At 47.1% G+C, this 18,603-nt stretch overlaps 1 protein-coding gene across 1 annotated transcript in view; it reads right to left on the bottom strand.

The window, feature by feature from the left end:
- Positions 1-18,603, bottom strand: part of LOC139232955 (glutamate receptor ionotropic, NMDA 1) — a 395,631-nt gene that overhangs the window by 288,519 nt on the left and 88,509 nt on the right. The window lies entirely within an intron of this gene.

Below are 18,603 nucleotides of genomic sequence, written 5' to 3'. Positions count from 1 at the left end.
TGCACACGCTCCACTTTGAAAATGCATCGACGACTACGAGGAACATTTTGCCCATGAATGGGCCCGCAGAGTCTACATGCATCGGCGACCACGGTTTGGTGGGCCAGGGCCAGGGGCTTAGGGGGGCCTCCCTGGGGGAATTACTGAGTTCGGCACAAATGGTGCACTACCGGACGCAGAGCTCCAAGTCCGCGTCAATGCCAGGCCACCAGACGTGGGAGCTGGCTATGGCCTTCATGAGGACGATCCACGGATGCTCGCGGTAGAGCTCCCGGACAAACGCCTCTCTGCCTCGCAAGGGCATAACTACTCGGCTGCCCCACATCAGGCAGTCTGCCTGTAGTGATAGTTCATGCATGCACCTATGGAAAGGTTTGATCTCCTCGGGGCAGGCATCGCGAGCCTCTGCCCAGCCACCGGTTAAAACACATCTTTTGACTAAGGATAACGTGGGGTCGCTGGTCGTCCAGGCTCTGACTTGGCGAGCCGTCATGGGCGAAACTGTGGATTCAAAGGCATTGATTGCCATGACCATCTCACAGTCCTGTTCATCGGACCCTTCCGTGGTTGCCGGGGTAGCCTGCTAAGCGCATCGGCATAGTTGTCTGTGCCTGGTCTGTGCCTTATTGTGTAGTCATAAGACGCCAGCATGAGTGCCCACCGCTGAATGCACGCCGAGCCGTTGGCGTTTATTGCCTTGCACTCGGATAGCAGGGACGTGAGGGGTTTGGGGTCGGTTTCTAATGCGAACTTGGCCCCGAAAAGGTATTGGTGCATCTTTTTGACACCTTACACGCATGCGAGCGCCTCCTTCTCAACCATATGGTAGCCGTGCTCTGCCCGCGAAAGTGACCTGGAGGCATAAGCTACGGGTTGTAATTTACCAGCATCATTGACATGATGTAAAACGCACCCAACCCTGTACGCTGACGCATCACATGGAAGAACTAGCTTTTTACCTGGGTCAAAAAAGGCTAAAACACTGTTGGAACATAGAAGGTTGCGTGCCTTATTGAAGGCGGGTTCTTGGGCGTCCCCCCAAAATCAATCGCACCCCTTTCTGAGTAGCACATGGAGAGGTTTCAGCAGCATGCTCAAGTTCTGTATAAAGTTCCCAAAGTAATTGAGTAGCCCGAGAAAGGCGCGCAGTTCCGAGACATTCCGGGGCCTGGGTGCCAGACGAATTGTTTCGGTTTTGGATTCTGTTGGGCGGTAAGAGAAGGGATAACCAACCGTGGATAACCAAGGAAATAAAGAAGAGTATCAAATCAAAGACCAATGCGTATAAGGTGGCCAAGATTAGTGGGAAACTAGAGGATTGGGAAAATTTTAAACAACAGCAAAAAATGACTAAAAAAGCAATAAAGAAAGGAAAGATAGATTACGAAGGTAAACTTGCGCAAAACATAAAAAGATAGTAAAAGCTTTTATAGATATATAAAACGGAAAAGAGTGACTAAAGTAAATGTTGGTCCCTTAGAAGATGAGAAGAGGGATTTAATAATGGGAAATGTGAAAATGGCTGAGACCTTAAACAATTATTTTCTTCGGTCTTCACAGTGGAAGACACAAAACCATGCCAAAAATTGCTGGACACAGGAATGTGGGAAGGGAGGACCTTTAGACAATCACTATCACTAGTGGGGTAGTGCTGGACAGGCTAATGGGACTCAAGGTAGACAAGTCCCCTGGTCCTGATGAAATGCATCCCAGGGTATTAAAAGAGACGGCAGAAGTTATAGCAGATGCATTCGTTATAATCTACCAAAATTCTCTGGATTCTGGGGAGGTACCAGCGGATTGAAAAGCAGCTAATGTAACACCTCTGTTTAAAAAAGGCAGGTAACTTTAGGGCGGTTGGTTTAGCATCTGTAGTGGGGAAAATGCTTGAAACTATCATTAAGGAAGAAATAGCGGGACATCTCTATAGGAATAGTGCAATCAAGCAGACGCAGCATGGATTCATGAAGGGGAAATCATGTTTAACTAATTTACTGGAATTCTTTGAGGATATAACGAGCATGGTGGATAGAGGTGTACCAATGGATGTGGTGTTTTTAGATTTCCAAAAGGCATTCGATAAGGTGCCACAGAAAAGGTTACTGCAGAAGATAGAGGTTCGTGGAGTCAGAGGAAATGTATTCGGATGGATAGAGAATTGGTTGGCGAACAGAAAGCAGAGAGTCGGGATAAATGGGTCCTTTTCGGGTTGGAAATCGGTGGTTAGTGGTGTGCCACAGGGATCGGTGCTGGGACCACAACTGTTTACAATATACATAGATGACCTGGAAGAGGGGACAGAGTGTAGTGTAACAAAATTTGCAGATGACACTAAGATTAATGGGAAAGCGGGTTGTGCAGAGGACACAGAGAGGCTGCAAAGAGATTTGGATAGGTTAAGCGAATGAGCTAAGGTTTGGCAGATGGAATACAATGTCGGAAAGTGTGAGGTCATCCACCTTGGGAAAAAAAAACAGTAAAAGGGAATATTATTTGAATGGGGAGAAATTACAACATGCTGAGGTGCAGAGGGACCTGGGGGTCCTTGTACATGAATCCCAAAAAGTTAGTTTGCAGGTGCAGCAGGTAATCAGGAAGGCGAATGGAATGTTGGCCTTCATTGCAAGAGGGATGGAATACAAAAGCAGGGAGATCCTGCTGCAACTGTATAGGGTATTGGTAAGGCCGCACCTGGAGTACTGCGTGCAGTTTTGGTCACCTTACTTAAGGAAGGATATACTAGCTTTGGAGGGGGTACAGAGACGATTCACAAGGCTGATTCCGGAGATGAGGGGGTTGCCTTATGATGATAGATTGAGTAGACTGGGTCTTTACTCGTTGGAGTTCAGAAGGATGAGGGGTGATCTTATAGAAACATTTAAAATTATGAAAGGGATCGACAAGATAGAGGCAGAGAGGTTGTTTTCACTGGTAGGGGAGACTAGAACTAGGGGGCACAGCCTCAAAATACGGGGGGAGCCAATTTAAAACCGAGTTGAGAAGAAATTTCTTCTCCCAGAGGGTTGTGAATCTGTGGAATTCTCTGCCCAAGGAAGCAGTTGAGGCTAGCTCATTGAAGGTATTCAAGTCACAGATAGATAGATTTTTAACCAATAAAGGAATTAAGGGTTACGGGGAGAGGGCGGGTAAGTGGAGCTGAGTCCACGGCCAGATCAGCCATGATCTTATTGAATGGCGGAGCAGGCTCGAGGGGCTAGATGGCCTACTCCTGTTCCTAATTCTTATGTTATGAGCTGCGTCTGGCTGATCTCTCTTGAGCTTCTCTCAGTGTGTAGTTGATTGCTCGCATTGTGGGTTGATGAGGTGTGAACGGCCATTCATGTGGCCCTTGATGGCTTCTGGCGCCACTGCCTGCTGTTGAAGGCCTGCTCTCCTGCCTTTGTCTGTGTGTGGGGGTAGCAGCTTGTTTCACGCTGTGAACCCCTTGTTCCGATGTTTCGTTAGTTGTCGTACCCGCAGTATAGATCAACCTCATTTCTTCTTCTCCTACCAAGAATATCTGTGCGACCAGTGCTGCTGCCTCGAGGGTCAAGTTCTTGGTCTCTATGAGCTCTCGGAATATGCCTGCATGGCCTATTCCTTCAATAAAAAAGTCTCTCAGTACTTCTCTCCTTAGTTCATTGGAGAACTCACATAAACTAGCCAGCCTCCGAAGTTCCGTCACAAAGTCGGGTATGCTCTCACCCACACAATGTCTGTAGTTGTAGAACCTGTGTCTGGCCATGTGTAGGCTGCTCGCTGGCTTCAGGTGGTCTCTCACCAGTGTGCTCAACTCCTCAAAAGACTTGCTTGCTGGTTTCTCGGGTGCCAGCAGGTCCTTCATTAAGGCGTATGTTTTCGAGCTACAGCTGGTCAAGAGATGGGCCCTTCTCTTGTCTGCCTTATCGTCGCCCAACCAGTCTTTGGTTACGAAGCTTTGCTGGAGCCTTTCTATAAAGTCCTCCCAATTGTCTCCACCATTGTATTTCTCATCTGAGCCATTGGTAGCCATTCTGTGGATTCTGTGATCCTGTAACTCGTCGCCACTGTAAAGTCCTGACCCTGCAATACAGTCTTACACGAGGCACATGCTGAAGTCAAGGTCACTCTGGACCTGCACCTTTATTTCACAGCTCTCGAGTGTCACACTTGCCTGAGACCTGCCTTTATATACCTGTGTGGAACAGGTATGCAGTGTCTCCTGCAAGTGCACCCCTGGTGGTAAAGTATGCTTGTGGTTACAGGTCATATCTAGTGACAGTCATGTATAACTTGGTAAGATACAGTTATATACAGTAGTGTGAGATACATGACACTGCTCCTCTCTCAAATGGACCTCCAGGTAAAGGGTCTCTGTGTGCCAAGGCTCGCAGCCAACATGATTTATCCAGGGACAGCCCACCGGTGTTCCGTAGAAGGGTTATGGGAAATTAACACAGGCTTTCGGGCTGGGTTACACCCCACAGGCCGAGAGATCTATGTGGACGGTTCAAGCACAGTATCTGCGGGTGAATGACTCACAGGCTGCGGAGTTTATGAACCCGAGGCAGGCATTGCCCTGGCGATTAAACTCCCCAGTACAATGAGTGTCCAGCACGCTGAACTGTCTGCGGTGGTGTATGTAATCACACACCCCGAAGAATTCCCTACCCCGTACACGACTTGCTTGGACAGTATGTTCACATGCAATTCGTGTACGGAGTACCTGACTATCTGGTCCCGGCGCGGATACACATCCGCAGACGGGAGACCCCTGGCAATTAAGCCCCCACTGGAAAAGATCATGAAAGCCGTAGAAGAGGAAGGGAATATCTACATACATAATGTGAAGGCACATTCCACCACTGAACCCCGTAGCGAGGGAAACCAGCAGGCTGACATGTTAGCCAAGCAGGGGGCCTGCACGGGCAAGCTCTGGGATTCGTACAAATCAGGACCCATAGCAGCAGTCAGGGGCAGGATAGGGACGGCAGGGAAGGCAGGGATAGCTTTGCCCCCGGACCTAAAAACGGTCCAGACCCAAGACCCCGTCCTCAAAACTGTCCTGAACATGCTAGCTAAAGGGGAAAGGGTAGACGGCCCTTACAGCACCGCAGCAATTGCCATTAAAGAAGGCATGCTGTTCAGGGGGTTGCAATGGGTAGTACCGCAACAACACCGGAGAGAATTCCTCCAGCTGGCCCACAAGGGTCCAGGAGCAGGACATCCCGGACCTGAGACCACTTGGCAACGGGGCTCAGGGAAGACGTCCACGAGTTCTGTGCTAGCTGTCTGGTGTGCGCGGCCAACAACCCCGATCTCCAGAAAAGAAAGGTGTCTATGGAACATATCAGGAGGGTAGACGGACCCTAGCAGTCGACCCAGATCGATTACATCGGGCCCCTACCCACTGCCCAGGGAGGTTACAAGTACTGCCTAGTATTAGTGGATGTATTCACCAAATGGGTGGAAGCCTTCCCATGCCGAACAGCCGCTGCCCTGGGAACAGCCAGGATCCTGGTCAGAGAAGTGTTCTCTCGATGGGGAGTACCACAATATGTGGAGTCCGACCAAGGGAGTCACTTCACCGGGCAGGTGATGCAGGAGACCCTTAAGGTGCTCGGCATCAAAGGGAAATGGCATGTCGCCCACAACCCGCAGTTATCCGGGCCTGTGGAGCGTTTAAACCGCACTATCAAAGAAAGGCTGCGCAAAGAGACAGGTGACTCGCCCAAAGGGTGGGTAGAGATCCTACCACTGGTCCTCATGGAGATCCGGGCCAGCCAGTCAAAGAGCACGGGGTACTCCCCGTACGAACTCATGACCGGCAGAGCCATGCGAACCCCCACCCATGTGTTAGCCCCAGTACTCACGGAAGGTCAGCTTAGGGAAGTGAACCGGGACAGCTTTGTCAGGAATCTGTTTGAACACCTTAAACAGATTCACTGGCAGGCTGCTAACAACATGGGAAAACAGCATCGGAGCAACCAACTGCTGCTAGAACCCCGCAAGCACCACAAGTGGGAGATAGGGGAACAACGCTAGAGTAGGAGGCTTTGAGGCACTGTACATGGGACCGTACCACATTGTCGACAAGGCAAGCCCCATGGTCTATGCCATAAAATTTCCCCGCCGAACAAAGTGGTTCCACATAAATCAGTGCAAACTTTTCAACCCGGGGGCAGCAGCTAAACGTAAGGGACAGCCAATAACTGTAAACTGCACTAAAGACAGGGACCCCCAGCTAACAGCTCCCGACTGTGGAAATCCACAGGGGACATGGCAGACCCACAGACTGTACCTAGAGGGGCGGTGGACTGTGTTACTGGAGGAGCTGTCCCCCCAATCATTTGGGACTAAGACGCACCTCCAGCAGCCAGAGCCTAAAGAAGGACTCCCCGCACACCACGGCCAAAGACACCGTGGTCACCAGCGCTCCAATTTAAATGGTTCAGCCCCGGGAAAGGGACCAGCCGCAAAAGGGCACCTAAGGTCAGAGACCAGCCCGCGAGCAGGGACACCCAGCTGGTAGCCTCGGGCAACAAGGGACCCCCAGAAGAGATAGCGGTGGACCAGCCACCAAGTGAGAGTCCCCAGCCCGTAGCTCTCAGCCAGGCACAACCCCCAGGGGAAGAAACGAACCAGGCAGCCACCCCAAAGGAGCGGTGTGCTGCAGCACCAGAGGGGACGTTCCCCCGATAGTGTGGGACTCAAACCCAATTCCAGTCAGGGTACTTAGGGTTAGATGGTACAGATCGATCTATCACCTACCTCGCTGGACACCCAGTGGGAGAAGAAGAAAAGGAGAAGGCAGGAATTAAGCTGGCCACCCGGAGACGGGTGACAGATGTACATATATAGCAATGTGAATTTAAGGATGTTTAGCAATATGAATTTAAGTATATTTAGTGAATAAGTTTAGAATAGTGTAATATTCATCTGTGTAATGATAAGTATATTTATGTAGTAGTTAACTGGTGTAAAGAAAAGAATCTACCTGTGCAGCTATTAAAAGAAGTGCAGGCTGGGTAACACCCGGGAGTAAGAAGAATCTACCGTTATGGCTATTAAGGAAGCACCAGTAAGATAACAAGCAAAACGGCTGTGAGATAAAGTTAAAAGCAGACATCAGTCCAAAAGGAACTGAATAAGACAGCCAGTCAATTAAAGACTATGAGCCCTATTTTGGAACTCAATCACCTTTGTCAAGCCAGAGAACTTTCTCAGGGCTAGACAATCTGTTTCATGTGCCCCTACAGGAAAGAGAGCAGCATGAGAAGGATCCTGTTCCTGCTCGCCCTGATAAGGATGAACAGCAGCGACCGAGGAGATGTGGAAGAATCCCTCATTTACGGGTGTTCAGGGGGAAGAGCACCAATCGTAACGACCGGGGGTGGCCCCCGAGACGTGGGAGAACTCGCCGTTTACGCCCACGAGGGAAGATGGCCGGGGTGGCTGGGATCTAACTCTACCCGCTACTCCAGCCAGGAAGGCTTTACCTACGGGGAGGCCTCAGTTCCAAGCCCCCGGATACGGATCATCGCTACCCGAGTTAGAGGGAAAACGTGTATGTTTGACTTGCAAAGGGAACATTCCCCTGGGAAGATGGTGGTGGCTCAGAAAACTCAGCAAGGACGCATGGGACCAGGAATCGGACTGGGAAAGACTCAGTAATGATACGTACCGCACCATCACGGGGACACAGGGAGGAGTAAAAGTGTGTTGGGACAAATGGTGGGAATCCGAACAAGGAATTTATGTTTGCATGTGGGGATCAGAGAGTATTTGTCCCGCAGGCATATCGATCGCCTTCGCCAGGCAATGGCAAGATGAAGGGGAAGGGATGGGGTGGGATTCTAGCCTACACGGGTGCACAGTCCCACACTCCCCACTCCCAATTAACGCCACCGAACTAAGAGCACACATTAAGAAACTCCTACCCACAACCCCCCAATACGCACAGTAATAGAAAGGTGTCCCACCACCACCAAGGGACCTGGGAACGGATTAGTATTGGTACCGACCGAAAAGGTGTTATATCAGGGGGTATATTATGCAGTAGCTTCACTAATATTAAACCTTACCGAGGTACACCTGTCTGCATGGTGTCCGAAGGAAACAGAGCTGCTGTACTAGGCCCTACTTAGAGACATGTTCAAGAAATGTTATGAGTTAGACTTTGGAAATGTAGACAAAGCAGACCTATACACCCTTAACGCTAGGGACACCATGGGCTCAGGGAGACCTAGAAGGGGAATCATAAACGACGTTTTCACTACCTACAATACAGCATCCTCTGTAATAAATAGCCTAGATGACATAGAGCTGCAAACACAGATAAACAATTTAAAGACCCAATTGAGAAAAATCCTGAAACAGGAGAACACCGTAGCAGGATCAGAACTACACGAGGACCAGGCAATGACTGTCCATTTAAAAGAAATAGTGGCTAAACTGGAAAAACATGCACAGACAGTGAAAGCACTTATACAGGAGGATAGAAATGCTTCTGACCAGGCTGCACAGAATGAGGTGTGCGTATTGTATGGGGCATGGTTGTTGGGCCAGGGCCGCAACAACCTGGAGGATTTAAGACAAGGTGTAGTCCCCTCTTGGATCAGGAACAAGCACCTCGCAGCCCTCCACCCGTACAGCAATTCACTAAGCCCATGCCAGCTCCGCCTAGCCTCTGAAGCCTACCCTGTCCCAGTAGACTGTGGAAAATCTAACACTATTATGGGGATAGTATTAATGATGCCGGTCATAGATGGGACAGCCCGACCCGCACCGGTATACCGGGTGGAGAACATTGGAGTTATTCAGGGAGGTGCACACATTCGTTTCGCAGCGGTCCCACCCTATGTCATAAAGTGGGAACACGCTGTAACGGGTACTGACCTCTCCGGGTACCGGAGCCAGGGTGCACACGTAATACTGTGTCCATTCAAAGTCACAGTGTGGGTTTAAAGCTGCTGGCGCACAGCCTATTAACTGCACCCCCGATGGAAGTAATGGCACAAGACTATGTCCCTCCACAGGTAGCATACATAGTGGCTGGGACATATTGTGTCACCACCAGTGCACCCCACTACCAACATGGACACTTCTGGTGTCCGGTAAGTGACAGCAGTTTTTGCTTCAAACCTGAAGCATCAGTTCAAGTGGCCCAGGAACGGATTGTCCCCATTCCTGAACCCTCCACTGTCCACCTCACTGTGAAGAAAAACATTACAAACCTGCAGGATTATGTTGTACATTTTGGCTATGCAATTCCCCCTCTACCCGAACATCTTACCGCTCTGCTAAAAGCTGTAATTATCTCACAAAAACATTTCTACACTCTAGAACAGAAAACAATTGAGATAGGGAAAAGGATTCTCGAGATCACCATTCCGCCTTGGTGGGACCTTTTCAGAAATATAGAGGTCCCAGTCTGGATCCGAATCACTTCCCACACTTTAGTTATTTGTCAACTCGCGATTATACTTTACTTATGGTGTCTCACTTGCCGAGTGAAACGCAGAGGCCGTCAGGTCAGGCACCAAAGGGTGCTATACGCTCCTTGGCCGAACTTGGGAATCGCGCAGGGAGGGGTGACACCATACTACCATGTTTAATTTGTGTTTGATTTTACCTGCTGTAAACCGCAACATCGCGGGTGTTGTAAAAGTGTTACTTAAATGTTTTGACTATGTACCTTTATTTTACTGAACTTAAAACGTGATTGACTAGACCTTTTATGCGATTTGAGAATGTGTTTTGACTATGTGCTTTGTTTTACTTTACTTAAAGTTGTGTATGACTGTATACCGTTATTTTACTGTGGAAACCGAGTAAAAGATGGACATCATACCCCCTCTATGCTATAACCGAATTGTAACAACTGTATTCGCCTGTATATTGCATTGCATTTTAACGGGGGATGCAGGGTAATGTTTAGCTAGTATAAATGCAGGGAAGGTTGACTCTCGGGAGCAGGAATTTTGCTTACCTTGTTTGACACTCAAGGAGTGTAGAGTGTCAACAGGGGAGACTGCAGTGAGCAAAATTCACCAGAACGCCCCCCCGTGTTTGGGCTCATTCGAAAGGAAATTTAATTTGGGTCTATCTACCGAAAAGTTTGGAACTCTAAAGTGCTTAGGGACGAAACTACGAACTTTAATAGAATTATGAACTTTCACAAGACAAATTCAAGCCTGTGGGCGGACCTAGGGAACAAAGGAAGCCCACTTGATTATTGGAACTGTCTGGGTGTGAGGACTGAGTTAACCTGTCTGGAAGAATGAGTATTTGGAAATCTTCCTCCACAAGAGACATTACTATCACAGTATCACCCAGAGATAGCTCCCCATCAACATGGGTCTGAACAAACCATTTTCAGCATATGCATCACAAAGAGGCCCAATCCAGCCTGTATGCGAAAGACTAAGCACAAAAGGACATTGCAATTACCAAACTAATATTTCCATCAGGAAACAATTTTTCGAAGATCAACCCACCCAAGACATATCAACTTTAACGAGCCCGACAAAATATTACAAAGAAGAACCAAGCCCGACAAAATTATACAAAGGATAGTGAACAGATTGGGCGGCAAGATTAGAACACTGAAATCGTATAACTGGCCACTGTTTTCAACAAAGGATAGTGGGGGAGAGAGGTGGTCGCTACTACCTCATCAAGACAAGGAGAGAAACCAACGTGACAATTGTAAAACTAACTCTCCAGCCTCGAAGTCTTGAAGTCCTGAAGGAAGGAAGAACATCACCATCTACCATTAACTATCAAAAGGATTGGTAAGCATAAGTCCCTGCCCTGGAGTCTAACCTAGCTAGAATTAGGTATTGGGAGGTGGGAGGTATAATTTTACTGCAACCCCCTTTGAATGTGTAGTGTATGGTACTTTATTAGAGTGATTTTAAGTTTGACCTTGTACCTTTCCTTGTATTGTTCTTTGTTAAAGTGATTGTAAGTTTGGCCTTGTATTTTCTTACTAGAGTAGTAGGCCTGTATTACCCTGACTGTAATAAAACCAAATTTCTTTGTATTAAACCAGTGTCCTCTGCACTTTTGTCACACCCCCTCAAATAAATCCAGAGTACAGAACCCAAGGGAGGTGGAGCGATTCGAAACCGCTCAAGTTGGTCAGAAGGGAACCTGACCTCCTCAGAGACCCACACCCACCACTCCTCCCTTACACCACTCTACTAGTTACATCCTCAAAAAATTCCAGAAGATTTGTCAAGCATGATTTCCCTTTCATAAATCCATGCTGACTTGGACTGATCCTGTCACTGCTTTCCAAATGCGCTGCTATTTCATCTTTAATGATTGATTCCAACATTTTCCCCACTACTGATGTCAGGCTAACCGGTCTATAATTACCCGTTTTCTCTCTCCCTCCTTTTTTAAACAGTGGTGTTACATTAGCTACCTGCCAGTTCATAGGAACTGATCCAGAGTCGATAGACTGTTGGAAAATGATCACCAATGCATCCACTATTTCTAGGGCCACTTCCTTAAGTACTCTGGGATGCAGACTATCAGGCCCTGGGGATTTATTGGCCTTCAATCCCATCAATTTCCCTAACACAATTTCCTGCTTTATAAGGATATCCTTCAGTTCCTCCTTCTCACTAGACCTCTAGGTCCCCTCCTATTTCTGGAAGGTTATTTGTGTCTTCCTTCGTGAAAACAGAACCAAAGTATTTGTTTAACTGGTCCACCATTTCTTTGTTCCCCATTATAAATTCAGCTGAATCTGACTGCAAGGGACATAAGAACATAGAACATAAGAATTAGGAACAGGAGTAGGCCATCTAGCCCCTCGAGCCTGCCTTTTCCTTGGATTTAACACTATCCTTAATTTCCCTTGTAAGGCATGATTGAGCCACCTTCGCTGTTTTATTTTTACTCCAGACAGGGATGTACAATTGTTGAAGTTCATCCATGTGACCTTTAACAGTAGTAGTGAGGTTGGGGACAGCATCAAACAAGAAATAAGGGATGTGTGCAATAAAGGTATACCAGTTATCATGGGCGACGTTAATCTACATATTAATTGGGCTAACCAAACTGGCAGCAATGCGGTGGAGGATGATTTCTTGGTGTGTATTAGGGATGGTTTTCCAGACCAATATGTCGAGGAATCAACTAGACAGCAGGCCATCCCAGACTGGGTGGTGTGTAATGAGAAGGGACTAATTAGCAATCTTGTTGTGCGAGGCCCCTTGGGGAAGAGTGACCATAATATGGCAGAATTCTTTATTAAGATGGAGAGTGATACAGTTAATTAGGAAACTAGGGTTCTGAACTTAAGGAAAGGTAACTTTGACGGTATGAGGGGTGAATTGGCTAGAATAGACTGGTAAAGAATACTTAAAGGGTTGACGGTGGATAATCAATGGCAAACATTTAAAGATCACATGGATGAACTTCAGCAATTGTATATCCCTGTCTGGAGTAAAAATAAAACAGGGAAGGTGGCTCAACTGTGGCTAACTAGGGAAATTAAGGATAGTGTTAAAACCAAGGAAGAGGCATGTAAATTGGCTAGAAAAAGCAACAAACCTGAGGACTGGGAGAAATTTAGAATTCAACAGAGGAGGACGAAGGGTTTAATTAAGAGGGGGAAAATAGAGTACGAGAGGAAGCTTGCAGGGAACATAAAAACTGACTGCAAAAGCTTCTATAAATATGTGAAGAGAAAAAGATTAGAGAAGACAAACGTAGGTCCCTTGCAGTCGGATTCAGGTGAATTTATAATGGGGAACAAAGAAATGGCAGACCAATTGAACAAATATTTCGGTTCTGTCTTCACGAAGCAAGACACAAATAACCTTCCGAATGCACTAGGGGACCGAGGGTCTAGTGACAATGCGGAACTAAAGGATATCCTTAATAGGCGGGAAATTGTGTTCGGGAAATTGATGGGATTGAAGGCCGATACATCTCCGGGGCCTGATAGTCTGTACTTAAGGAAGTGGCCCAAGAAATAGTGGATTCATTGGTGATCATTTTCCAACAGTCTATCGACTCTGGATCAGTTTCTATGAACTGTAGGGTAGTTAATGCAACACCACTTTTTAAAAAAGGAGGGAGAGAGAAAACGGATAATTAGAGACCGGTTAGCCTGTCATCTGTAGTGGGGAAAATGTTGGAATCAATCATTAAGGATGAAATAGCAGTGCATTTGGAAAGCAATGACAGGGTCGGTCCAAGTCAGCATGGATTTATGAAAGGGAAATCATGCTTGACGAATCTTCTCAAATTTTTTGAGGATGTAACTAGCAGAGTGGACAAGGGAGAACCAGTGGATGTGGTGTATTTGTACTTTCAAAAGGCTTTTGACAAGATCCCGCACAAGAGATTGGTGTGCAAAATCAAAGCGCATGGTATTGGGGGGTAATGTACTGACGTGGATAGAGAACTGGTTGGCAGACAGGAAGCAGTGAGTCGGGATAAACGGGTCCTTTTCAGAATGGCGGGCAGTGAATAGTGGAGTGCCGCAGGGCTCAGTGCTGGGACCCCAGCTCTTTACAATATACATTAATGATTTGGATGAAGGAATTGAGTGTAATATCTCCAAGTTTGCAGACGACACTAAACTGGGTGGTGGTGTGAGCTGTGAGAAGGATGCTAAGAGGCTGCAGGGTGACTTGGACAGGTTAGGTGAGTGGACAAATGCATGACAGATGCAGTATAATGTGGATAAATGTGAGGTTATCCAGCTTGGGGGCAAAAACAGGAAGGCAGAATATTATCTGAATGGTGGCAGATTAGGAAAAGGGGAGGTGCAACGAGACCTGGGTGTCATGGTTCATCAGTAATTGAAAGTTGGCATGCAGGTACAGCAGGTGGTGAAGAAGGCAAATGGTATGTTGGCCTTCATAGCTAGGGGATTTGAGTATAGGAGCAGGGAGGTCTTACTGCAGTTGTACAGGGCCTTAGTGAGGCCTCACGTGGAATATTGTGTTCAGTTTTGGTCTCCTAATCTGAGGAAGGACTTTCTTGCTATTGAGGAAGTGCAGCGAAGGTTCACTAGACTGATTCCAGGGATGGCTGGACTGTCATATGAGGAGAGACTGGATCAACTGGGCCTTTATTCACTGGAGTTTAGAAGGATGAGAAGGAATCTCATAGAAACGTATAAGATTCTGATGGGACGGGACAGGTTAGATGCGGGAAGAATGTTCCCAATGTTGGGGAAGTCCAGAACCAGGGGACATAGTCTTAGGATAAGGGGTAGGCCATTTAGGACTGAGATGAGGAGAAACTTCTTCACTCAGAGAGTTGTTAACCTGTGGAATTCCCTGTCGCAGGGAGTTGTTGATGCCAGTTCATTGGATATATTCAAGAGGGAGTTAGATATGGCCCTTACGGCTAAGGGGATCAAGGGGTATGGAGAGAAAGCAGGAAAGGGGTACCGAGGGAATGATCAGCGATAATCTTATTGAATGGCGGTTCAGGTTCGAAGGGCCAAATGGCCTACTCCTGCACCTATTTTCTATGTTTCTAATTGTTTTCTGCAAGTATATAGGGCCCTGGTGAGACCACACCTGGAGTATTGTGTACAGTTTTGGTCTCCTTACCTAAGGAAGGATATACTTTTCTTGGAGGGAGTGCAACAAAAGTTCACCAGACTGATTCCTGGGATGGGGGGATTGTCCTACGAGGAGAGATTGAGTAGATTAAGCCTATATTTTCTAGAGTTCAGAAGAATGAGAAGTAATCTCATTGAAACATACAAAATTCTTACAGGGCTTGAGAGGGTAGATGCAGGGGGGATGTTTCCCCTGGCTCGGGTGTCTCGCACTAGGGGTCACAGTCTCAGATTAAGGGTTCGGCCATTTAGGACTGAGGTGAGGAGAAATATCTTCACTCAAAGAGTGGTGACTCTTTGGAATTCTCTACCCCCGAGGGCTGTGGAGGCTGAGTCGTTGAATATATTCAAGACTGAGATCGATAGATTTTTGGATTTTAAGGGAATCAAAGATATGGGTATAGTACAGGAAAGTGGAGTTGAGGTAGAAGATCAACCATGATCTTATTGAATGGTGGAGCAGCCTCGAGGGGCCAAATGGCCTACTCCTGCTCCTATTTCTTATACCCTTGGCTGGCAAAAATCTATCAATCTTGATATAAATCCAGAAAGCTCTAATTGACCCCAGCATCTACAGCCTTTTGAGGGAAAGAGTTCCAGATTTCCACGACCCTTTGTGTAAAAAAGGACTTCCTGATTTCGCTCATGAACAGCCTGGCTCTAATTTTAAGATTGTGCCCCCATTTTTTGAGGAAACAGTAAGGGCTCAATTTGTTTTGGGTGTATTTGGAGAGGCCCGAGATGGAACAGAAATTGGGCCTCAGGCCTAAATGTAATAGTCGGGTACCTGACACACCTCTGGAGGAAGCTCTCTGTGTGGCCAGAGGGAATGCGAAGCTCTCTGGCAGCGACCGTCAGGTAAAATCCAGGGGGAGAAGAAGGAGATGAGGGAGTGGGTTCGGCCACAGCAAGCTCCTGAAAACCTCAACGGTGCAGGGCCAGCTCCTGCTAACCTCAGCACTGGTGGGTTTCTCCAGGGGACCTTAAACAGCCATTAGACCGACATTAACATTTCAAGAGCCCCAACGCCTGTTTTAGGCAGCTGCTGGGTAAGGTTGCCAACCCAGCAGGATTCATAGAATCATCATAGAAATTTACAGCACAAAAGGAGGCCATTCTGCCCATCGTGTCTGTGCCAGCTAACAAAGAGCTATCCAGCCTAATCCCACTTTCCAGCACTTAGTCCGTAGCCTTGTAGGTTACGGCACTTCAAGTGCACATCCAAGTACTTTTTAAATGTGGTGAGGGTTTCTGCCTCTACCACCCTTTCAGGCAGTGAGTTCCAGACCCCCACCACCCTCTGGGTGAAAACATTTCTGCTCAATTCCCCTCTAAACCTCCTACCAATTACTTTAAATCTATGCCCCCTGGTTATTGACCTCCTTGCTAGGGGAAATAGGTCCTTCCTATCCACTCTATCTAGGCCCCTCATAATTTTATACACCTCAATTAAGTCTCTCCTCAGCCTCCTCTGTTCCAAAGAAAACAACCCCAGCATCTCCAATCTATCCTCATAGCTAAAATTCTCCAGTGCAGGCAACATCCTCGGAAATCTCCTCCATACCCTCTCTAGTGCAATCACATCTTTCCTGTAATTTGGTAACCAGAACTATACGCAGACAAGGGAATACACTTTAAATGGTAGGATACTGCGAAATGTAGAGGAACAAAGGGACCTTGGAGTGCAGGCCAGGTAAAAAGGTGGTTAAGAAGGCATACGGAATGCTTGCCTTTATTAGCCGAACTAGTGTTTTATACAGTTCAAGCATAACCTCCTTGCTCTTGTATTCTATGCCCCGGCTAATAAAGGCAAGCATTCCGTATGCCTTCTTAACCACCTTTTTACCTGGCCTGCCACCTTTAGAGATCTGTGGACCTATACTCCAAGGTCCCTTTGTTCCTCTATATTTCGCAGTATCCTACCATTTAATGTGTATTCCCTTGCCTTGCCAGCCCTCCCCAAATGCATTACCTCACACTTCTCCAGATTGAATTCCATTTGCCACTTTTCTGCCCATCTGATCAATTCATTGATCGCTTCCTGCAGTCTACAGCTTTCTTCCTCACTATCAACCACACGGCCAACTTTTGTATCATCTGCAAACTTCTAAATCATAACCCCTATATTTAAGTCTAAATCATTGATATATACCATAAAAAGCAAGGGACCCAATAATGAGCCTTGCTGAACCACACTGGAAACAGCCTTCCAGTCACAAAAACACCCGCCGACCATTACCCTTTGCTTCCTAGCTTTGAGCCAATTTTGGATCCAACTTGCCACTCTCCCTTGGATCCCAAGGGCTTTTACTGTTCTGACCAGTCTGCCATGTGGGACCTTATCCAAAGCCTTGCTAAAATCCATCACACACACTACCCTTATCGACCCTCCTTGTTATCTCCTCAAAAAATTCAATCAAGTTAGTCAGACACGACCTTCCCTTAACAAATCCATGCTGACTGTCCTGGAGTCTCCAGGAATTAAAGATTCATCACCTGGGCACTGATGTGAGCAACCTTGTCGAAAAATCATCGGGGCATTAAAAAGGTAGTGTGCTTCTTTCATTCTCATTGAACATGTTTGTTTATTAGTTTTTTAAATATTGGAGATGGGGAAGACAGGCTGTTTGACTGGATGGGTTAGATGGAGATGGGAGGTCATGTAATGAAACCTTCAGGAATATGTACAGCCAGAGTTGGCAACTATTGGCCACCTAAAAAAGGCACTGACTGAATTTAGCAGTTGCCCGAATGCTTGTGCAGATTGGGTGCAGAATTGATGCTAAATTGGTCCTCGTATGTCTGTTTTACTCCTCACTGATCAACCATGTGGAATTTCAACAACAACATGCATTTATTTAGCGCCTTTAACGTAGTAAAACGTCCCAAGGCGCTTCACTGGAGCATTATCAAACATTTTTGACACTGACTCACATTAGGGCAGCTTGGTCAAAGAAGTTGGTTTTAAGGAGCATCTTAAAGGAGGAAAAAGAGCAAGAGAGGCAGAGACGTTTAGCAAGGGAATTCCAGAGCTTAAGTCCTTGGCAGCTAAAGGCACGGCGGCCAAGGGTGGAGTGTTAAAATCGTGGCTGCAGAAGAGGCCAGAATTGGAGGAGTACAGATTTCTCGGAGGGTTAAGACTGTGACCATAGTAAACTATCCCTCCTCGTCCTTGTAGACCTGTCTGCAGCCTTTGACACAGTTGACCATTTCATCCTCCTCCAACGCCTTTCTACCATCTTACAGCTGAGTGGGATTGCACTCGCCTGGTTCCATTCTTATCTATCTAGTCGTACTCAGAGAATCACCTGTAATGGCCTCTCTTCCCACACCCACATCATTAGCTCTGGTGTCCCCCAAGGATCTATCCTTTGCCCCTTTCCCAGCTACATGTTGTCACTTGGCGAGATCATCTAAAAACACATTCGGTTGCACATGTACGCTGACAACACCCAGCTCTACCTCACCACCTCTCTTGACTGCTCCACTGTGTCTATATTGTCAGACTGCTTCTCCGACACCCAGTACTGGATGATTAGAAATTTCCTCCAACGAAAAATTGGGAAAACAGAAGCCATTGTCTTCGGTACCCACCATACACTCTGCTTCCCAGCCACCGACTCCATCCTTCTCCCTGGAAAATGTCTGAGGCGGAACCAGACCGAGGTGTCATACTGGACCCCAAGATGAACCTCCAACCACTTATCCGTGCTATCACCAAGACCACCTATTTCCACCACCGTTACATTGCCTGACTCAGCTCATCTGCTGCTGAAACACCTATGCATGCCTTGGTTATAAGAACATAAGAACATAAGAAATAGGAACAGGGGTAGGCCATACGGCCCCTCAAGCCTACTCCACCATTCAATAAGATCATGGCTGATCTGATGGACTCAGCTCCACTTCCTCGCCCGCTCCCCATAACCCCTTATCCCCTTATCGTTTAAGAAACTGTCTATTTCTGTCTTAAATGTATTCACTGTCCCAGCTTCCACAGCTCTCTGAGGCAGCGAATTCCA

The sequence above is a fragment of the Pristiophorus japonicus genome, chromosome 20, assembly GCF_044704955.1.
Source record: "Pristiophorus japonicus isolate sPriJap1 chromosome 20, sPriJap1.hap1, whole genome shotgun sequence".
In the NCBI taxonomy this organism is placed as follows: Eukaryota; Metazoa; Chordata; class Chondrichthyes; family Pristiophoridae; genus Pristiophorus; species Pristiophorus japonicus.
The sequence above is the reverse complement of the archived record's forward strand: the minus strand, read 5'-3'. Positions and strand labels throughout refer to the sequence as shown.